Below are 23,425 nucleotides of genomic sequence, written 5' to 3' on the forward strand. Positions count from 1 at the left end.
TATGCTAATAAATAAAGATAGCTGAGAATACAGTTGATGACAGTTGTTGAAAAACAATTAGCAATACATGTATATTCATAATACATGAGAACAACACGTTTTAATGATTCAATTTACCTGAGAAAAATGAAATCAGTTGCCTCTCCATTTCTTCGCTCCAGGCAAGATTGGCCGCCATCTTCGTCGATTTTCTTCAGCCAAGAGAAGTAGTCACATGACTAAAATCTGTATTCTGATTGGAGGATCCCGAAAAGTTGCCTACTGTGTTGCCCCATCGATCTAATTTCCCAGATAATGAAAACTTTTCAATAGAAAATATTGCCGGCAATCGTTGTCAGCAATATTGCTGGCAATATTGCCCAAAAAAGTTGCCCGTGTATCATGGCCTTAAGATAAGAGGAACTAGTCTCTTTGTCTATGGTTGTGGGTGTGTGTGTGTTGGGGCCATTAAGGGTGAAAAGATCATCAGGCCTCTGGCAAAATGGTGGGGCAACTACTCTTGAGAGTACCACAGTGCCCTTATGTGGGCCCCTCTGTCATTACACTTTTTATTTCTTTTCTGGATCTGGACTCTAAACCGTCTGTTTATCATATTCACAGACCCCGTAAAACCTTACAAACCATGCACATGTTTTCATTACATTTCTGTATTATGCCTTATGTAGTAATAACATGGATTGCATGTAAAATGGTTCAACAAAAGGGTATTTTCATGACAACTGCACCATAATATTACATCCTCTTGACATGTTTGGTATGGACGTAATCAGGGAAAATCAAGAAATTGAATGAAATATGTTTCATACCAAATAGAATTTGATAAAACATAGTTTCAGAAACTCAGGAAAAAACTATCCCAATGGAATGTCCTCTCTGGTAATCATCTCCTTTTCCCAATTTCCCCACTAATTGTTTTGACAACAGCCCCCAAACGGTGGGGCCCTAAATTCCAGATTTTATCATTCGTCCAGGTTAATTTATGGCAAATGCCGCCTGGATCAAACGCGGAATTTGGCTTAAAAGCAAGGGAGACAAAGCAATCTAGGAAGATCATAATCGACTTCCCACACTGCACAGACTCTGTGCTCTGTGTGTAGCTGAACAGGGAAGATCGTAATCGACTTCCCACACTGCGCAGGCTCTGTGATTTCGTGTGTAGCTAAACAGGCTGGGTAAGAACTTTTTACTCTGTATTTATGTTTTAAAAACCTTCCGTATTTTAAATTGATTGTGAATTTGAAGCTAATGACCAACCTGCCTGTTAAATATTTCTTCTTATTTTTAACTTGCATGGTCTTCATGAGTCTAATCCATTTTATCTTCTTTTCAGCCGAAATTCCGGTTAAATACTCAGGGGGACAATTATGACAAGGACCTACTGATCAGGGGTCTAGTACAGCGAAAGTCTTTAGTGAGGTCCTCAAGTTAGATAGGCAACCACGATCTGCCCGCTAACGGGATTGGTGTTGTATTGGTTCTGGTGTTTTGGCTTAAGCGGACCCATGGGCGTTATACGCCGGTTCTTGTCAAATTCACCTTAAGGAGCCCGATAGATACACACTGTCCTGGGCTCATAACTATCTATGCACAAAGGAAGGCATGTATTATGGTGGTCAGCCTCCTACCCTCTGGAGGCTTCACCGAACTGAGATTTAACAATAGTGCTAAACCCGGGAGCATATATTGAGGAATGATGGCACAAGATAGAGTCGTGTCTAACCACTCCAAGTTCCACGTATAGTTAAAACCAAATTTTAAATTCTAATTTCATTTGGAGTCAGATTATTACGAGAGTAAAACCTAGTAACTGTTACGCTTACTTGCTGGGTCATGGATATATTTGATGTGTTGTTCCGCTCATTTGTGAGTATTCTGATGCTCCCATTGGAATATTGACGGTCCGGCGACAGATCAGATATATCTCTGATGACAGCATAGCCCCGTTTGCGAACGGAGAGTAACCAGAATGCTACTGGTCCGTTTCAGGCCAGTCTTAAGCGGGATATGAAGCAGCGCATTCATATCTGACCCGCGGCGACGGAACCAGTGCATTCTTAAGTATAATTGTGCCCTGTTCTTACGAACAGAGAAAAATAAGTAACATCTCCGGTTTTGAATCACACCAGCCAAGGGAAAAACACGCAGTGCCTTCCCCTCCAGCTACAAACCCTCATTGGTCTAGTTGTGAGGTGTTTACAATACCATGATTATCATACCGTGAAATTTTCATACCATCACATTCTTAGTTCAGAGGTAATAAACGTAAATCAGTCAACTGAAATAGATTCATTAAGCACTTATCTATTGATTTCATGTGAATGGGGATACAGATATACATTTGTTAGTCACAGATTCCCCAAAAAAGAAGATACCATGAAATGAACAGAATAATAATGAAATGAACGATAAGTATCGTGTGTGACCACCATTTGCCTCCTGCAATGCAACACATCTCCTTCATTACATTACATTACAGGCATTTAGCAGACGCTCTTATCCAGAGCGACTTACACAACTTTTTTTACATAGCATTTTACACTGTATCCATTTATACAGCTGGATATATACTGAAGCAATTTCGGTTAAGTACCTTGCTCAAGGGTACAACGGTAGTGTCCTACCCGGGAATTGAACCTGCGTCCTTTCGGTTACAAGTCCAGTTCCTTACCCACTGTGCTACACTCCCTCCTCGCATTAAATTGATCAAATTGTTGATGTAGCCTGTGGAATATTGTCCCACTTCTCTTTAATCGCTATAATATTGTTGGATATTGGTGGGAACTGGAACACGCTGTCGTATGCGCCGGTCCAGCGCATCCCAAACATGCTCAATGGGTGACATGTCTGGTGAGTATGCAGGCCATGGAAGAACTGGGACATTTTCAGCTTCGAGGAATTGTGTACAGATCCTTGTAACATGGGGCCGTGCATGGTTATGCTGAAACATGAGGTGATGGCAGTGGATGAATGGCACAGCAATGGGCCTCAGGATCTCATCACAATATCTCTGTGCATTCAAATTGCCATGGATAAAATGCACTCGAGCGCTCTGCCCATAAGATATGCCTGCCCATACCAACACCCCACCACCACCATGGGCCACTCTGTTCACCCGACACCATACACACTGCCTGCCATCTGCCCTGTACAGCTGAAGCCGTGACTCATCAGTGAACAGGACCGTTCTCCAGCGTGCCAGTGGCCATTGAAGGTGAGTTCTTACCCACTCATGTCGATTGTGATGCCGAACTGCAGACAAAGACCCTGGTGAGGACGTCAGGCACGCAGATGAGCTTTCCTGAGACGATTTCTGACAGTTTGTGCAGAAATTGTATGGTTGTGTAAACCAACTCTTTCATCAGCTGTCCGTGTGGCTGGCCTCAGACAATCTCGCAGGTGAAGAAGTCGGGCGTGGCGGTCCTGGGCTGGCGTAGTTACACGTGGTCTGTGGTTGTGACGCCTGTTTGACAAACTTTCAAAATCTCTAAAATGACGCTGGAGGCGGCTTACGGTGGAGAAATGAACACCCATTACTTTGGCAACAGCTCTACAGGACATTCCTGCAGACAGCATGCTAATTGCATGATCTCTTAACTCTTGAGGCACTGTGACATGGTGTTGAACAACAAAAAAACATTTTTGGGGTAGCCTTTTATTGACCTCATCATAAGGAACACCTGTGTAGTGATCGTGGCTTTTAGCATATCAGCATCTTGATATGCCACACCTGTGCAGGAGATAGATTATCTTGACAAAGGAGGAATGCTAGTTAACAGTGATTTAAACAAATTTGTGGGCAAAATTTGAGAGAAATAAGATCTTTGTGCACATAGAAAAAATCTTTGAGGTATTATTTAAACACAATAAAAATGGCTGCAAAAATAAAAGTGTTGCGTTTATATTTTTGTTCAGTATATATATAGACGCTTTCAACGGTAACAACATAAACAAACGTTACTGCGCATGTGCGTTGTTCTGGCCCTAACTTAACTTCCGGCAGACTTCCGCAAACAATCAATAACAACAGAGTCCCTCTAGACTATTTCTGATAACAAGCAAAATAAATAACAAGTAAATTACGTTAACTAGCTAGTTAAAACTATGTCTAACCAGTATTATTTGGGCTTACCAGTTGAAGAAAAGAACCGTTACTTGGCCAAACTCAAATGCGATAACGTTACACTACCAGAAAAACAAGCGACAGAAACAGATAACTGTTGACAGTATTGCACCTTGCGGAGCATCATACATTCCTTGCATAATCCATAACTATTCTGGTTACATGCACATTCTTGTGTAAAAAGTGCACTCTTTCTATTACATTGCTTAAAAATGATGATTACATGAGACACAAAATGGGGCTAGTGCTGGGTAAAATGTGTAGCCAATGCAATTACTATAGGTATTTATTTGTATAGCATGCATTGATGGAAAAACATCGTGGCTCTAATAGTTTGGGTCATCTTGCTAGGTTACCACAACAAAAAATGATCAGGAAATGTAACATTGTCAAGTCATTGGAAACAGGTATCATAACGTTAGTTCAAAACGTAGCTATAGTGTATCAACTACTACTAGCATTGATCTGACGTTTCTGTGTATAATTTATACACTGTTAGCTATGTTTAGCTAGCTAGCTACAATCAATTTAGTTAGCTAATTGTTCATAACTATTGAAGGCTTGTTACTGGTCAGCTAGCTATTAGCTATCGCTTATCATGAGTTTGTTACCTGAAACAAAGTCAGTGCTACACCTATTCGACCATCTTTGTTCGACAGACAGGAAAACGTTAACTGATTTGCAACTATATATGAAATAGGTGAAATATCGGTAACAACCTGTACCTAGTTAAGTAGGAAAAAATGTCCTTGTTATCCTCCCGTGGTTATTTTTTCAACACTTTCCCAATTTTTTTTCTGTGCCAGCAAATAAGTCAGAGGTGGTCCAGCGCTAGCTTTTGGCTGCTAAGGGGATGTGTATCCACAACCCTATGAATTGTACTTAACATAAATTTGCTAGCATACTGTATAAGTGTCCTGTCTTGCGTATTTGAGGTTAATATGAGAAAGGGTGGTCGCTATCAGCACGTCTAGGAATCCGTACACATTCACTGTTGTAACTCAAGTGGCAGGACGCAAAATAGCCGTTGGGAAAGCAGTTTGAAAGTATGAATCAGCGTCTGCGCCATTGGCTTTAATGGGTCACGATGAGATAATTACGAGCGTGTTGCTTGTCTTAAAGTTGATATAGTAAATAAGGCTGTATTAGTATTACTAAATGTGTATGTATGAAGTTGGTTTATTTATTTGAACAGTTTATTATGTGTAATTTTACAGGACTTACATTTTAACAGGTAATGATGTCCAGTTATTTCTCAAAAATACGAAGTAACAATGGGCAAGCACCAGCTATAATAATATAGCAGGGATTCAAGCAATTCGTTTCACAATTCCCTAGTGGGGTTACAAAGTTAAATAATGCATTTTTACAAATTTTCGAAATGGCATTTGTTCCAGGTTGCACCCCACAGCACAACAACCTGAGCCCAATGTCAGTCTGCTCATCAGGTTAACTTTCACTCCGTTTGTAATCGGTGCCATATTAACCAGTAAACACAAACCCAATAATAAACAAACACAGACCGGAAGTTAATTTAGGGCCAAGTGCATAACCTTGGCAACGCGCGTGCGTCCGATGAAAGCGTCTATACTGTATTTATCTCGGGAACTCAAAGCATACTGATATATACTCCACATTCACAATTAGCTAGCTAACTAAGATCAGCATGACATGCTTGGGATATGTTTTGGGCTTATTAGCAACTGTTTTCTTAATTGCTGGGGTCCTTAGCTCATTTTTAATGTTGATGTTGAATATTGACAGCCAGCCAAGCCAATTAACAAGCTGGATGCTTGATTTGATGGATGGTTAGTAAGCTAGCCAGCTAAACTGCCTGACGCTAATATTGTGGGCTAGCTTGACTATAACAACAAGCTTGATCCATTAGAACTAGCACTTTTCAGTGTTAGTTTCTGAAACAAAGATATAAGGTACATTTTTATTTTTTTAATGAAATGTTTATTTTTGAAAACCAGATTTAACATTTAAGTTATATATTTAGGACACAGTGAATCTGCCCATTCCTCACCACCAAGTCAGCCTATCTCTTGGTCCAGGCAATGACCATCTGCTACTTCAACTCCCTCCTTACTGGCCTCCTTGCCTTTTCCTTGTAGCCTATCCAGAATGCTGCTATTCATCTTATCGACAACCTCCTAAATTCACCATGTCACTTCCCTTCTTCCTCTACTGTCTACCTATATCATTACATGACATTCATTAGGTTGGGTGGCATGGTGGTGCAGTGGGTAGTACTGTAGTGGTGTAGTGGGTACACCTTATAGCAAGAAGTTCCCGGGTTCAAATCCCGGCCTTGTGTGTTCTCCCATGTCCATCTGGGTACTCCAGTTTCTTCCAAAGACATGCAGTTGGCTATGACATGCAGTGAATGATGAGGGGATGGTGTGCCCCGTGACCTGTTCAGGGTGTAATCCTGCCTCTTGCCCAATGCACGCTGAGATAGACTTTTATCCAAAGCAATGTATAATAAGCAATAAGTGCATACCAAAGGTCATTGGAACAACTACAAAACACTCACACTGGACTTGATAGTCATGAACATCAAGTCCAGTTCACACAGTAAGTATCAGGTCAGAAAGTTATGACAAGTCAAGCTAGAATGAGGCATAATAACAATATATGATAGACCTACAACACAAGCATAATGACCCAAGTGCAATATAAATGCTGAATGAACTTACAAATGTAGTATGAAAGTGCTAGAGGATCACGATAGAATGATACATGTGATTAGAGTGATCCTAGATTGGGAGTACCCTCTAGAGGAGTGATAGAGTTAATCCAGGTATAGACTGAAGAGATGCGTTTTCATACCATGGCAGAAAATGGGCATGGACATAGTGGTTGCTAGTGGAATGGGGAGTACGTTCCACCACTGGGGAGCTAGTGTGGAGAAGCTCCATGGTTGGGATGAGTGAGAACCATTCACTAAGATGGCAGGGAGTGCTAGTCGCTCAGCAGGGGAAAGACAAGTCTGGCAGCAGCGTTCTGAATCAGTTGTAGTGGCTGTACGGCCCAGACAGGTAGGCTTGCAAGAAGGGAGTTGCAGTAGTTTAGATGGGAGATTAAGCCTGATTTATTCTTCGGCGCACAATCATTTCCACCTACTCAACCCAGCTCCTGGTCCAAGCAATGGTTCTATCCCGCCTGGACTACTGCAACTCTCTTCTGGCTGGACTACCGGCATCTGCCACCAGACCCCTGCAACTCTGCGGCTCATCTGGTCTTCAACCTCCCCAGACACCCCACGTCACTCCCCTGCTCACTACCCTCCACTGGCTGCCTGTTATAGCTCGCATCAAATTTAAAACATTGGTCGTAGCATACCAGGCAGTCAAGGGATCAGCCCCAGCATATCTCCACCAGATATTCAAACCCTACATGCCAGCCAGATCCCTCCGTTCTGCTACCTCAGGACGCCTAGCACCTCCCCCTCTTCGCGCCTGCACTTCCAGAACACGTCTCCTGTCTGTTCTGGCCCCACGATGGTGGAATGACCTCCCTGTGGAGGTCAGAACAGCTGAGACACTGACCCATTTCAAACGACGACTGAAGACTCACCTCTTCAGGCTGCACCTCTCCCCATCCCTCCCTACCCCCCTGCAAATGACTGTAAGCTTAGGGTTGTAACTAGGCAGCTGTTTCGTAGGTGACTTAGGTGCATTAACTGTCTTAACTACTACTTGTATTTTTTCCATAGACTGCGTTGTTGCCGTTCTCGTTGTTAGTGTTAATCAGTTTAACCTTCAGGGTCCAAGTTCAACTATGCGGTTGTTCCCTGCACTTGGACCGGTACTTCTCTCTAGGGGTTTCGTCATACTTGTTCCTGGTTATGGTTATACACTTTGTTGTACGTCGCTCTGGATAAGAGCGTCTGCCAAATGCCTGTAATGTAATGTAATGTAATTTCAACAAGTGTCGTGCGACAAAAACGTAAGTGTCGCACAACGTTTTTGCATTTATACTGCTGCGAAGGTCTCTGATGAGAGTTCTGTTGTCTCTATGGTAACAATACGCCAAACTCTTTACAGATTGTTTGAGTTTAACATTACATTTCTGAAAATATGGCAGCGCTCGGTGAAATGACACTTATCCATGACAATAAATTTCAGTGTTCCACTGGCTGTCCAATCTGCGCAGTGCGACAAAGTATGACATTCTGCAACATAAATTCTAGAGGTGCAACACTTTTTTCCATTGAAAATACATCATATTTGTCATGCGACACTTGTTGCAAGGGTCGTGCAACGAAGTATAAATCAGGCTTTACTGTGCCTCGACGAGCAGCTGGGTGGAGTACATGGTCAGGTATGGTCAAATCCTCCTGATGTTGTACAGGTGGAATCTGCAGGTCTGTGAAGTTGACATGATGTGCTCCTTGAAGTCCATCTGGTCATCCAGAACTACCCTCAGGTTCTTAGCAGAGTGAGAGTTGGCCTCTGTAGTACCATCAACAGTGATGGAGAGCTCTTGTACCAGGGAGGTCTTGTGAGGGAAGAAGAGCAGCTTTGTCTTGTCAAGGTTGAGATTCAGGTGATGCCTGGCCATCCACATTGAGATGTCAGCCAGGCAGGCGGATATTCTCTCATTAACCTGTGTTGCAGAGGGATGGAAAGAGAAGGGTTGCATATCATATGCACAGTGATAAGACAAACCATGTGAGATTTTGCTTAGCACTGCTATATCAGCCAAACTGGATAAAGCTGAACCCATACACTGTGTATGTGACAGGGGCTCGGGCCACTGCAGAAAATCCAATGTTCTAATATTTTTTGAGGGCCACTGTCAGTCAGAGCCCTTGTAATTATCCTTGGGGGTTATCCTAACAACCTCCTCCCCCCCACAGGTGCCCCTGGAGAGGGGTATTGCCCCCCCCCACCCCCCCAAAAAAAAATGTGCTCAAGTGCATAAAAATATTGCTAAAAAAAACTAAAAACCATTTCGGTCCAGTGACCATTATCATTACCTTTCAAACAAAGATATAACTATTTACATTCTTCTGTAATATCAAATTGAGATACCTCTTGATAAGACATAATTAGCTTCACTTTTCATGTTGATGTGCCTAAACCCAATCCATGCTTCAAATCCAAAATAAGATTCTGTCTTAAGGTGACCAGTGCACTAATTAAAATTGGTTAAATATAATGTTGAGGCCCTGTTTTAGACCCCACATTCTGCTGTCCAACACACCATCATGAAGACTGAATGGGAGACTCTCCACCCGATAGCCAAAAACAATGAGATAACTGTGAAACCAGCTGATGGGGGGAGGGGGGGGGGGGCAGTGGAATAGTCTTTTTAAACTGGGCAGATTACATCACTGAGATAAGACAAATTTAAGATGAAAAAAAAAACTACAAACTATTTTGCCCCACTTGTAGGTTAAAAAGTGTAATAGTCGAGTGTAGGGTTGCAAAGGCTCAGAAAATTTCTGATAAATTTCTGGAAATATTGGAAGGCAAGTTAAACTCTGGAATTTTGGGAATTTTGCATAATTTCAATATAAAAATCTTACATTTTCATAGTGAACTTATTTGGGGGGGGATACACATTAAAAAGAAATACTAGGTCTTATGGCATGTTTTGGTTAAAAGTATGCTGTGGCAAAAAAGCCTGCCACAGGCCACCGAAGTGGCTTTCCAAGGGGCCCTCCAGCACAGAGACACAGGGAGATGATGTTCAAACAGTCCAGGTTTATTTACGAGGGTGGCAAGATGTTCCAGCCAACTGAGCAGATGTAAAAACAGTCATGACAAAAGCTCTCCCTTGTGTGTGGGGATGGCAGATTTAACCTGTGCGCACTGATTACCTCACTACGCACATGTGCAGCCACCCCTGTTCCCGGGTCCAATTAGCCTGGCCAATTATCTAATTCTTAACCAATTATCCGATTGGCCAGGTCTAATTAGCTTGACCCAGGGCAGGTGTGGCTGCTTAAACCAGCCATCCTCACACCACATATGCCCATTTAATTGAATTGTAGCCATGCACTGCATTCAGCAGCGCACTCTTCCATCACATGTACTGATAATTTGCCAGCATCCCCTTAAATAGGAATTCAGTAAAATTACAACTCTCTGCATGCACAGTGCATTCTCCTATCAGGTGTGCAGCTCACATTACTGCCAACATTACCGCACTGTCTGAGCCAAAAGACTACACGCTTTCAGGTAAGTTTTGATTATGTTACTGGAGTGAATTAGGGTTGGGTCGGTTTCCAGTTTTGCCGGTCCGGTCCGGTGTACGAGCTTAAACCGGTTTGATTTTATGTGAACTGACTGACCGGCATTTGTCATTATGAGACGTAGCCTACTGGCAAATTAAAAAGTGACAGCGTGATTAACATAATATTATGTTTGTTTATAAACGGAACCACTAGTGTCTGAGTGCAAAAAAAAAAGATTGACAGGCCGTGCGCAATTTAGTTCCGAGGCCGGCAACAAGGAGATCCAATTTCATTATACAACGGCTTGGCTGAATACTCGATTCTGATTGTTCCAAGGGTGGGCATTATTTCTCAGTAAAGGGACACCTTGGCCTTTTAACAGTTCTAAAGTCAATGTGCTACAAAATCCAACATTCTAAAGCAGTTTAAACAGCAACTTTCGCTTTGAATTGTTGTTACATCCCCTCCCGTTTTCAATGTCCAATTTCACAATTGATGGCAACGTTGAATCAAATTTTTAGTTACTGTTGCTAGCTTTACAAATCGGAATCGTCCCTTATTTGGACAGTAGAATAGGCGTTACGCATTTAACTCATGGCTACGGACGCATTTTCATCCGTATGCTTGTGAACGATTGTGTTTATAGTAACAGCTGCTTTGAATACAATTCAATAGTTAGCTAGCTAAATAGCCGGGATAACAAGCATGCCGTGAGACCATTCTGACATAAAACCAAGAATTTTAATATTGGCTAGGTGACAAGTGACGGCGAACCTATTATAAAGCTAGCTGGCATTCAAAACCCGTTTCAGAGGATCTTAGAAAGACGTTATGTTGACACTGCGCGACCACACCATTTAAAAAGCAAGACAGTGCAATGGGAGATTAATTTGATAGACTTATGGTTTCATGCAGTTTTATTAAATAACGTAACGACAACAATGACCAAAATTGGTGCTAATTGTATGGTATAAAACTAGAAGGAACAATTTTTTCTTGATAGCATTTTTTATGATATTTCAGTTAACTGGCAGATAGTAGCCTAATGCAAAGTACACAGTTTATACCTTGTTAACACCTTCTGCTAGCTAGCTGTTACCATATGATGTAGCTTGATTGAGCATGCTAATTGATGAGTTTTAATGAATCTATTTCCATTCATTCTTTATTGTAAAACATTTATTTTATAAATTAGTTGTTCACTTTAAACCCTAAGGCCTATTCTGACAGTGGTATTAATTTCGTCATGTTTTTGTTTACAAAAGTGAATTGTTATTTCATTATATGTGACAGGAGCCACTGAACCCAGGCTTAAGTCGCACAAGGTGATTCTCCAGAAATCGCGTTTTAGTTGAAAACACTTTTTTCACCAAAATTCCGTTTTTTGCAGAAATGACTTCTTAAACATGTATACTTTCTAATACCTTAATATCAAACTCGTATTTGATCGGTAAACATGAGAAAAAGTTAAATAATTAAACTCTCTTTCTCTTTATCTCTCTCTCTGTCTGCTTGTTGCGAAGGGGCAGGACAATGGGCAGGACATCCATATTAATGACCATTCCGCATGACATTCCTGCATAAGTAGTCAGGAAATACCTTGTGTTGTTTACAACAGTCTACTTTTTTACGAGTGTCGCGGGAGATTCTATCATGTGTGACAACACTGGTAACGTGGCTAATGCTCTCCACCAAATTACCGAGCTGAATTTAGATAGTGCCAGTGACTAGAACGAATGGATTGACATGGTAAAAGTAAATGAAGTAAAGGGATACCTTGGCCTTTTAACAGTTCTAAAATCAATGCGCTACAAAATCCAGCATTCTAACAGTTAAAACAGCAACATTATTCTTTCGATTTTGAGTTGCTGTTACGTCCCCTCTCTTTTTCAGTGTCCAATTTCGCAATTGATGGCAACGTTGAATCACGGTTCTAGTTACTGGCTTCATTTAGGGTTGCCAACCATCACGCAAAATACTGAATCGTCTCTCTTTTGGACGGTAGAATAGGCGTTCCGTATTTAACTCATGGCTATGGGACACATTTTCTTCTCTACCTTTGTTAACGACTGCGTTTTAGTAACCGTTGTTTTCAATATAATTCAGTAGTTAGTTAGCTAGCTAACCGGGATAAAAAGCATGCCATGAGACCATTTTGAGCTAAAAACCAGCTGGATTTTAATATTGGCTAGGTAACAAGTGACGGCGAACCTATCGTAAAACTAGCTGGCATTCAAACCCGGTTTCAGGGGGCCTTGGAAAAACGCTGTACAGTGCGTGACTGCACCATTTTAAAAAGCAAGACAGAGCTAGGGAGATGAATTTGATTGAGTTATGGTATGGGTCCACTCTCTTATTTCCGAATGTGTGCTAGGTGTTTTGATGCCTTGCTGAAACGAGTAGCACCATTCATCAAACATTCGGGAACTCACAGAAATCCTATCTGTACAGAAGATAACATCTTAACATGTTAGCGTTTCGCCTACTTTAGTTAACCTATTTAGCGCGTACGGATGCTATCCTGCACGCATGAGTAGAAGCTACGGACACACAGCTACAACAAAATTGTAGGTATCTATTTAAGCTCTAGTGGCTACATTTCCCAATAGTTTGTGGTAGCTTAATTACTTTCAGAATGAGGTAAAGTACTATTCTTTTCACTGGTGAGTAGTAGGACAGCAGCTATTGACAGCTTGTCAAAGGAATCATTGTCATTCAAGGTTGGGGTGTGACTAAGGCTGAATAAATTAATTAAAAGTCTGAGTGGGTGTGAACAAGAGGCATTGAGGATCCCAACTTCTGCTTTCAACCTACATTAAAGTTGATTTCTAAGCAGTTTAAATATTTGTATTCCATGCATTCAACATCAAATAGGTAGGATATACCACCACAGTGCATTATGTGTAATTTGGTGTAACTGGTATCTATTTAAACACATGGTTGCTAAGGAAATATGTCACAAAAGTGTGGGAATCCCTTGTCAATCTTTGGAAGTGAAAATCTCTGGTTTTCTGGCAGCCCATTCAGCATAAATGTCTAACTTCAAAACAGCACAACTTCCTCAGTAATTGTCAAATCTCCATGTATGATACATCTATAGCTTGCATACGCTATAAAAAACTCAAAATCAACTTTCCTGCACTTAAGCCTGGTTTTCTGGCTCTTGTCACATATTTTGTTTTCATCATGGAAAAAGGGGTCGTAACGAATATTTTTTGTTGACGAAATTAACGCCGTCTGATAAGTAGGCTATTTTTATCGCTGTGGAACAGCGTGCCTCTCTAGCAGCTCCTCACTGAGCAGCCCCGCCCTGCTCACTCTGAGAGGGAACGGCCTAGAAAATGTGACCTAAAAAAGGTCTGTTCCTCTTTAACCCGGGCAGCCTACCGCAGCTGCCGATTCATCCCCCATGCGGTCGAAAAACTAACAAAAAAGAAAACCCACATCAAACTTACAATTGCGACCTGGAATGTCCGAACTCTTCTGGATGCGCGTGATGATTCCTGTCACCCCCAAAGAAGAACAGCGCTGGTTGCGCACGAGCTGAAGAGGTATGACATTGCAGCCCTCAGCAAAACCCACTTCCATGTCGAGGACTCTGTAACAGAGACGGGAGAAGGCTACACTATCTTCTGGAAGGGGCTTCCGGAAGGCTCCCGCCGCCTCCATCGTGTAGGTTTTGCTGTGAGGACAAGCCTACTCCAGAAGATCCCAGAATCCCCAGTTGGCATCAGTGAAAGACTGATGACCTGACGGATTCCCCTCACAAATAAACGCTATGCCACCCTCATCAGCACACACGCCCCAACACTGGATGCTGAACCTGAGTGCAAGGAACTCTTCTACACCTCCCTGCACTCCGCCATAAATAAAACAGCATCCACTGACAAGCTTATTCTCCTTGGTGATTTTAATTCAAGAGTGGGCTCTGACAGTGGATTATGGAAGTATGTGCTCAGACAGCAGGGTGTTGGCAAGCTTAACGACAACGGTCTCCGCCTCCTCACTCTCTGCTCTGAGCATCAACTGGTCATTACAAACACCTTGTTCCAACTTAAGAACAAATTCAAGACCTCCTGGCAACACCCCCACTCTAAACACTGGCATCTCCTGTACTACATCATTATCTGCCAAGCTGACAGGAAGGAGGTGCGAGTCACCAGGGTCATGCGTGAAGCCGACTGTTGGACAGACCATCGCTTAGTCAGAGCCAAACTAAACCTGGAAATCTGCCCTCAACTGAGGAAAACACCGCTATGCAGGAAGTTCAACTGTGATGCACTGAAGTCCACGCACTCAATCAACCAGCTCAGGGAACAGATTGCAAAACAGCTGTCTAGGATCCCTGAAACACCAGTGCACCAGGTATAAATAACCTCCTTCAGGCAAAACACAAGGCCCTTGCAGCTCACCTCTCAAACCCCCAATCCACCTCGCTGAAAGCTCGCTTCAACACTATCAGGGCCGAAACCCAGCACACCCTCAGAGCCATGGAGAATGACTGGTGGACCAAGAAAGCCAGCAAAATACAACACCACACAGACACCAACAACTCCCATGCTTTTTTTACGACGCCATCAAGTCTATCTATGGCCCACAGCGGAAGAACATAACCCCGGTCAGATCAGCAGATGGTGCCATCCTCTATAAGGATAAACAGCAGATCCTGGACAGATGGGCTGAGCACATCAACACCCTGCTGAACACCTCAAATCCAACTCAAACGGACATACTTTCTGACCTCGTATGCCTGCCCCCTGTCAACCTGTTGGACTGCCCCCCCTTTCTCAGAGGTATGCTGCTATCTGGTCATCTGAAGTCATCCCGCAAGATTGGAAGGATGCTAACATCATCACAATTTTTAAGGGCAAGGGTGACAAAGCAGACTGCAGTAGCAGCAGAGGTATTTCCCTCCTATCAGTGGCCGGAAAGGTGCTAGCACGGATCATACTACTCCGGATCATACTACTCCGCCTAGCAACCCATGTAACAGAAGACATCCTGCCCAAATCCCAGTATGGCTTTAGGCGTGATCGAAGCACTGTGGACATGATCTTTGTTGCTAGACAGGTACAGGTAAAATGCAGAGAACACCGCAAAGACCTGTACCTAGCGTTCATTGATCTGTCCAAGGCCTTCGACACAGTGAACCGGGAACTGCTGTGGGAAGTACTCGGGAAGCTGGGCGTTCCACCAAAGTTCAGGAAAATCCTGTGGCAGCTCCATGATGGGATGCAAGCCTGCGTGAGCATCGGTGGCCAACAATCCCCATTCTTCAGTGTGGATGTGGGTGTCAAGCAAGGGTGCGTTCTAGCCCCAACTATTTTTAACATGCTCCTCTCCACAATCACCCTTCTCTCTCACAAATCCCCGGATCCCACAGATGGGGTAGAGATACAGTACAGACTTGATGGAAATCTTTTTAATATCCGGCACATTCAAGCCACCACCAAAACCACCACCCAACACATCCTGGAGCTACAGTACGCTGATGACTGTGCTCTCCTCGCCCACTCACCAGAATCCCTACAGTGTGCACTAAATGTAGTTGCTTCCATATACAGCGCCATTAGTCTCCAGATCAACATCAAGAAAATGCAGATAGTCATGCAAGAGTCCATCCCCCAACCACATGTGCCTACCTTCACCCTTGATGGTCATCCTCTTGCCATCGTTCCACATTTCACCTACCTCGGTAGCATTCTGTCCCCCTCTTGCAACATCGACGATGACACCCAGGTTCGTATTGGTCTGACCTCTGCTTCCTTCGGCAGGCTCAAGTCCAGGGTCTTCCAGTACAGGAACCTAACCATCTCCACCAAAGCAGCTGTGTACACGGCAGTTTGCCACTCCACACTGCTTTATGGTTCGGAAACCTGGACCCCCTACCATAGGCACATACGAACTCTAGAGGCCTTCCACATCCGCTGCCTCCAAAGGATCCTGGGTGTGTCCTGGGAAGACAGGGTGCCCTATGTGGCAATCCACGACCAGACCCACACACCTAGCATTGCGGTGTTCCTTGCGCAAAGACATCTGCGTTGGGTCGGGCATGTGATCCGCATGCCTGCCCACCGCCTTCCTAGACAGATCCTGTATGGCCAACTCTTGGATGGTCATAGGTCTGCTGGGAGCCAGAAAAAGCGTTTCACCTAAAAATCCTCCTGAAGAAAGTGCAACATCAAACCACCTGCACTAGAGTCCCTGGCTGCTGATCGCTACACCTGGAGCTCCACCTGCCACCAGGGAATCACTCACTCAGCAGGCTACTGAGAGGAGAATACAGCAGCATGCACAGAGGCACCAACCTGCTGCAGGGCCCCCCCTTTCCTGTGCCGTATACCCCTGCCCCTCATGTGGCAAGACTTGCAGATTGCGCATTGGCCTGCACAGCCATATAGCTATGCACAGGTGAAATACACCGCAATAAACCCCCAACAAATTAATTTGGAGCAACGTCATCATCAACATCGATGGACTGCCATAAGCAAAGTAAGCCTTTAGAAACAGGCTTAACAATATTTGCACATTACTGTAAATAAAATATTTGTGAACATTTTGTTAACAATTCGTTTTTAAGTTGCATTAATTTATATTATTGTTAACATTGCTTGTGCTGCTAGCATTTTTGAAACAGTTTAAAGTACCTTTTCTAAGTATCTTTAATGAACAATACTTTCTCGAGGGCATCATATTTGCTGTAGTTTAAAGGCATACAATGCATGATTTTGTGATTTGCCGTGGTCCGGTGTTTACAAATCAAGGTCTCCTCCATCCTGAACCTCACCCACTCACCTCCATCTTATATTTAATATCTGTTTTGATGCCGTTTTTATTTTTATATCGCCGTTTTACAATAGATGTTGCTGGAAAAGCAGTTTTAAGATTGTGAGCAATCAAATCCATATCTGACTGTTAACACTTCAACTGTGGGATTTGCAAACAAACTAGAATAATGGCTTGTCGTGAAATTACTGCTGCTCTTATATACATTTTAGTGACAAGCTGTAAATAGGGACAGGCTATTCTTGTGAGCCATAACATTTTTGTGTGTAGTTGAGTGAATTTTACATTTATAAACAGTTATTCACAGAACTTTGTGGTGAGATTATGAAACTTAACAATAGTCAGAAAGTTTTGGGCAGTCTATCATCCATGTTAGTTTCACTTAGGATATAGTGGAGGGTTGGTATAAATGTAACCTGTCATACATGTAACACGGTCAATAATGTTTTGTACACTGCTGCAACAGTAGCCATTTCAGGATTGTACATGTTCAATTCAGTCCTCTACCAAATTAACGGAAAAGAAAGAGCCACCTGGTCACATTCATTTATAATAAGCACACACCAGATCGGTCTGTATAGTAGGCTATTTGCTTTTGCTGCTTGGTTTTGTGTTCTTGTTTGAATAAATAGGCTATGGCCAAATTTATTTACTTTTCTTCTATTTCATATAAGAGCCTATTCTTCTTCAAAATTAAATGGCTTGTTGTCAATGAGATAAATCCCTCCTTTTGCAATGCTGTATATTTACTTTTCATTTATTTCATGTAAGAGCCTATTCTTCTTCAAAATTAAATGGTTTGTTGTCAATGAGATAAATCCCTCCTTTTGCAATGCTGTATATAACATAACTTAAGTCACAGGTCACTACATTGTCCTCATGTCATTTTACAGAGGTTACAACAGTAGGCTACTTGTAAGTTTGATGTACAGTAATTTACAGTAATGGTAATAAAAATCCAGCATAATTTATCCGACTCATAAGTGATATTATGAATATACACTAAATGGCCAAAAGTATGTTGACGCCCCTTCCTATTTGTGGGTTCGGCTACTTCAGCCACACCCATTGCTAACAGGTGCATAAAATCAAGCATACAGCCATGCAATCTCCATAGACAACACTGGCAGTTCCAACAAGCCAGTTTGTCAGATTTCTGCCCTGGTCAACTGTAAGTGCTGCTATTGTGAAGTGGAAACCTCAAGGAGCAACAACAGCTCGGCCGTGAAGCAGTAGGCCACACACTATGTCGAGGAATAACTCAGTTCTACACGGGGACTTCAATTGAGGTTGAGAAGCTTTAATACATGATATCATGGAGAGAAATATAGAATCTGCATTTCTCTAAAGAATACAGTTTATTCAACAAGCTTTATACCTTCTAGACAGACAGAAAAACGTATAGTTCTTCGAAAGATAAGGAACAACAATAAATATTTCTCAAGGGAACTAAGTAAAAATGGGAGGTTATATATATACTATATATTTGGGCAGATCGTATACTAAGATAAGGGACTAGACATAAAGATATACACTCAAAACAAGTTTTCTTTGTAATTTTTCATGAAAGAAAAGACTGTTAAATTCATCCACACAAGCTCACAGAACGGGACTGCAAAATGCTGAAGTGTGTAGTGTGTAAATATAGTCTGTCCTCACTTGCAGCACTCACTACGGGGTTCCAGACTGCCTCTGGAAGCAACATCGGCACAAAATTGGTTCTTCAGGAGCTTCATGAAATGGGTTTCCATGGCTGAGCAGCTGCACACAAGCCTAAGATCATAAGGCGCACTGCCAAGCGTTGGCTGGGGTGGTGGAAAGTACATTGCCATTGGAATCTGGAGCAGTGGAATCATGCTTCACTATCTGGCAGTCCGAATCTGCATTTGGCAAATGCCAGAACACTACCTCCCCGAATGCATAGTGCCAGCTGTAAAGTTTTGAGAAGGAGGGATAATGGTCTGGGGCTGTTTTTCAGCCCCTTAGTTCAGTGGAGGGAAACCTTAATACTACAGTGAACACTGACATTCAAGAGAATTGTGTGCTTCCGAATTTGTGGTAACAGTTTGGGGAAGGCCCTTTCCTGTTTCAACATGACAATGACCCAGTGCACAAAGCAGGGTCCATAAAGAAATGGTTTGCCGAGTTTGGTGTGGAAGAACTACACTGGCGTACACACAATACCCCATAATGACAAAGTGAAAACAGGTTTTTAGAAATGTTTGCTAATTTATTAAAAACAAAAACTGAAATATCACAGTGCAATTGGCACAAGGAAATTGTGTTGGTGACACAATATGGTCCATTTTAGGTTTGCTGTCAATATCTAATGGATAATGGGGTTTTAAATGTAAACTGGGATTCTCATAGTCAATAAATGATGCCGGTCCAACAACTATACTTGTATGCCAATACAGCTAGCGTACAATTGTAGCGACTTGATTTTAGAAACAGAAAGTACAGAAATGGTAATGGAAAAACTAGGCTAGTTAAGGTAGTAGCTCTACCCAACAGTAGCCTACATATATATATATGGACGGAGTGTAGCACAGTGGGTAGGGAACTAGACTTGTAACCGAAAGGTCGCTGGTTCGATTCCCGGGTAGGACACTGCCGTTGTACCCTTAAGCAAGGTACTTAACCGAAATTGCTTCAGTATATATCCAGCTGTATAAATGGATACAATGTAAAATGCTATGTAAAAGTTGTGTAAGTCGCTCTGGATAAGAGCGTCTGCTAAATGCCTGTAATGTAATGTAATGAAATGTAGTACATACACACGCACACACACAAAATGTTAGCTAGTGGTTGTATGCAGTATTATGAAGCAGACTGAAGAAAGAAATTGTTGGATTTAGCAAATAAATACAATTGTTGGATTTGCTTAATGAAATTGTAGACGTTGCATGCAATGAAATTGCATATATATGACGTGTGCAACTGAATGAGTTAGTCCAGGCGTTCTTCTGAATAACATTGCGTGCAGCCACTTTCTAACATTTGTCTTCTTTTTGTGGTTACACCAGAACCCCTGCAACATACCTGCAGTGAAGAAGTCATTAAATTGCACCAGTTTCTATACGACCAGTGACGTTACCTACCAGACTGAAGTGCAACGCTGATTTTAGTGCTCATTAATTTCACAGCAGTTAGCACTACTAATACAGTCGGTCTGAAAGCAAGGTAGCTAATGTTAAACTGGGATAAAACGGCGAAAGCAGAACTGTATAGTGTGGGTGTATTTTTTTTTGTATCTCAGAAATAATGTTTCCCGCAGAGATTATACAGATACAAAAGCAAAAATGTTAATGTTTTATTTTGAGTTACCCAGCAAGGCAGTGTAATGAGTGAAAGGTTTTCATAAGTCCAAGGGGGGGTCGAACCTCACCTGTCAGTCATCGAAAAGTGTCGGAGGCAGCCACGCTACCCAGTGAGCTAACAGTGAAGGAGATATAGGAATAGAAAAATTTAGCAGTTTTAAACAAGTGCACTTGTATTTATGTCATATTGCGTGTGCATCCGATGAGTCGTTAGCTGGGTAGGTAACGTTAAACTTGGTGAAAATGCAGAAAGTGGAACTTTCTAAAGCAAGGTGTATTTCATTATTTTAGGGGTTATTAATTTCACAGCTGTCTGCAGTATTAATGTTATGAAGTCAGTCGTGTCGTTAGCAAGGTAGCTGACGTAAAACTCAGTTAACCCCTTAGCACACATGCCAAATCTGACCAATCCTGAAACTTGAAAAATGGCTTAAATGAAGCAAGACATTTGTACCATTTACAATACTAACTTAGATTATTTCTTCCTAAATTATGAATATAAACTAAAGTGGCACAAAAGCAATTGTCTAGGCAAAAAATCAAAAATCTATTTGTTCTTTTTTAGTTTGCAATGAAATACTGAGAGATTGCAGATATACAGCAGGATCAAAAATTCCTTGACCACAAGTGCGTCAAATCAAAGGGTAGATACGCAGAACTACTAAAGATCTATGAATCAAAAAGTAAGCAGTGTACCCAGTGTCTCCAAATCTATCCAAGATGTCTAAATTATGTATTGCTGTAAATCACTACATAATATTACAAATCAACTGTTTGACTGAAGAAACTCAGTGTTGCATCATTTTCAAGTGGGAATTACAAGCTCTCCATCAGTACAGTGGTCTAAAATAGCTAGGGATCCACAAACATATCGGGAAATCTCTCCAAAAATGAATAAAATGCTTTTTTCCCATTATAAATCATATAAATTAGCCCCTTACGAAGGTTTAAGATGAAACATTGATATCAGATAAAAAAATTTGTCACACAATGCGGTACAGTACCTAAATGTGTAATAATTAACTCTTGTATGAATTTCTATACTCTGTTCTCTCCTGTGTTTTCTTGTATGGGGATGGGACGACATAAAAACAATTTTCAACCGTCCACCACATTTTGGCAATGTTCCAACTCTCACGTCATCACTGTTGCATGCTCACAAAAACTACTAAACTACCAACAAACGCTTACATTACAGTATGAAATATTCTCATCATAAAATTACACTAACCTATTTAAAGACACTCAATTTCAAAAATAACGTATATAACAGAAATATTTTGAGCAGTAATACTTACTTAGCAATGATGAAATCTTATCTGTGTTTAGTAGATAGAGACAGAGACAGTAAATCAATTATACAGTTCTATCCGCTTCTGTTTTACTCCAGAAAATGATGTCAGCGAGGTCTATCAGCAAACATATGGCTTAGCTATGCCCAGATGTCCACAATAATAATAGTTTCCAAGAAATTACGAAAAATTGTGGACAACGTTTCCTCAGGTGCAGCGTCTTTTCCTGCTACCACAGAGTGAATGTGTAAGTGAATGCGATGATGAGAAAACTTTCAGTTACGCTGACTTATAAAACGCTATTCCAAAAGCAAAATTAGACATGTTATACAGTGTTAGAAAGCTTATACTCTCACCTACTGAATAAATTAATCGTCAATCAAGCCAGACTGTACTAAAAAGGGCGACAACGCCGTAAACAACACGTGTCATATTATGCACGTCTATTCTGGATGGTACCCAGACGTCACAAATTAAATGCACGTATATTTCACAAACGGATTGTCCAAGACAATATATGACCACTCAGTCTTAAATAGAGACATCTCTACATGTAAACCAATGGTAAGGTTGTATATTCATTCAATATTTAGTCCAAGATATTGACTGTAAAATGACATGGTATCATTTTTGAAAACATATTCTTGTTTATTCAGCGTTTTCACTGCTGTATTGGCATATCTTAGAGCTATTGTGGCGAAATGATATTTTTATGAATGCCCAGATAGACAATATTGTCCATTATGTCATGGGTGGGGGGTGTAGTTGCAGATGAAACTGCAGGGAGGGGATTCTTGTTAAATGAACGACCAGAGCGACAATGGTGGGGCTGCAAAACTCCGTATTCGGCATAGTTGTCCTGTATCGTCTAGGCTACTAATGAAACAAAAACAAAGCATTTCTGTCTTAAACTCAAACTTTGGTTGCAGTAGCTCTGAATGTCTGAGTTTAGCAATCTAGACCACTAGATTAAAATGCCAAAAGCGGAACTGTGTAAAGTGTTGGTGTATTTTATTTGTATTTCAGAATAGAAATGAGTTTCCCGCAAAGATTATACAGATGCAAAAGCAATAGTTTAAATGTTTTATTTTTAGATACGCAGCAAGGCAGTGTAATGAGGGAGTGGTTTTCATGAGCTTGAGGGGCGCTGGAACCTCACACATCTATCATCGAAAGGTAACACAGGCAGACGCAGTACCCAATGAGCTAACAGTGAAGGAGACACAAGGATGCTAAAAAGTGCATCCGATGCTTTTATTGGCTGATGTACCTTAAATGTTATAGGTACCATGGACTACAAAAGACACAGAACTACAAAGCGTATGTCCACCTACAAGGGACTCATTTAACCACGCCTCCTACCACAGCTTTACTGTTACATTATTGGCTTATTGTAAATTTGAAACGTGCAACCTTCAATAAATCGGAGGTTGCCATTGTTTCACTTTCTTTGTTCCATTTTCTTCCCTGGACTCGCCACCCTTCTCCCATCTCCCTTGCACGTAAGTCCACATTCCAGGCAGAGTTTTCAAGGCCTGCAACAAAGCGAGGCTGCGGGAGGAACAAGGCGCTCCGAAGCGCTCCTATGATTAGCGGTGGTCAACGAACCAGGAGAGCCACGCACGACCGACGCTGCAGAGCAAGTCCCACGAGGCAAGCGACCTGCAAAAAGGATCAGGCTACGTGTTTTGGAACCAGACAAGGACGAACGGCTTCC

The 23,425-nt window shown here is 41.9% G+C and overlaps 1 protein-coding gene across 1 annotated transcript in view; it reads right to left on the bottom strand.

The window, feature by feature from the left end:
• Nucleotides 1-3,636: 3,636 nt before the first annotated feature.
• Nucleotides 3,637-23,425, bottom strand: part of LOC135254980 (WD repeat-containing protein 93-like) — a 78,703-nt gene continuing 58,914 nt past the window's right edge. The window contains exon 10 of the mRNA XM_064335634.1: nucleotides 3,637-8,734. The gene's annotated coding sequence lies outside the window, so the exon portion shown is untranslated. The remainder of the gene's footprint in view (nucleotides 8,735-23,425) is intronic.

This window comes from Anguilla rostrata, chromosome 5 (genome assembly GCF_018555375.3).
Source record: "Anguilla rostrata isolate EN2019 chromosome 5, ASM1855537v3, whole genome shotgun sequence".
In the NCBI taxonomy this organism is placed as follows: domain Eukaryota; kingdom Metazoa; phylum Chordata; class Actinopteri; order Anguilliformes; family Anguillidae; genus Anguilla; species Anguilla rostrata.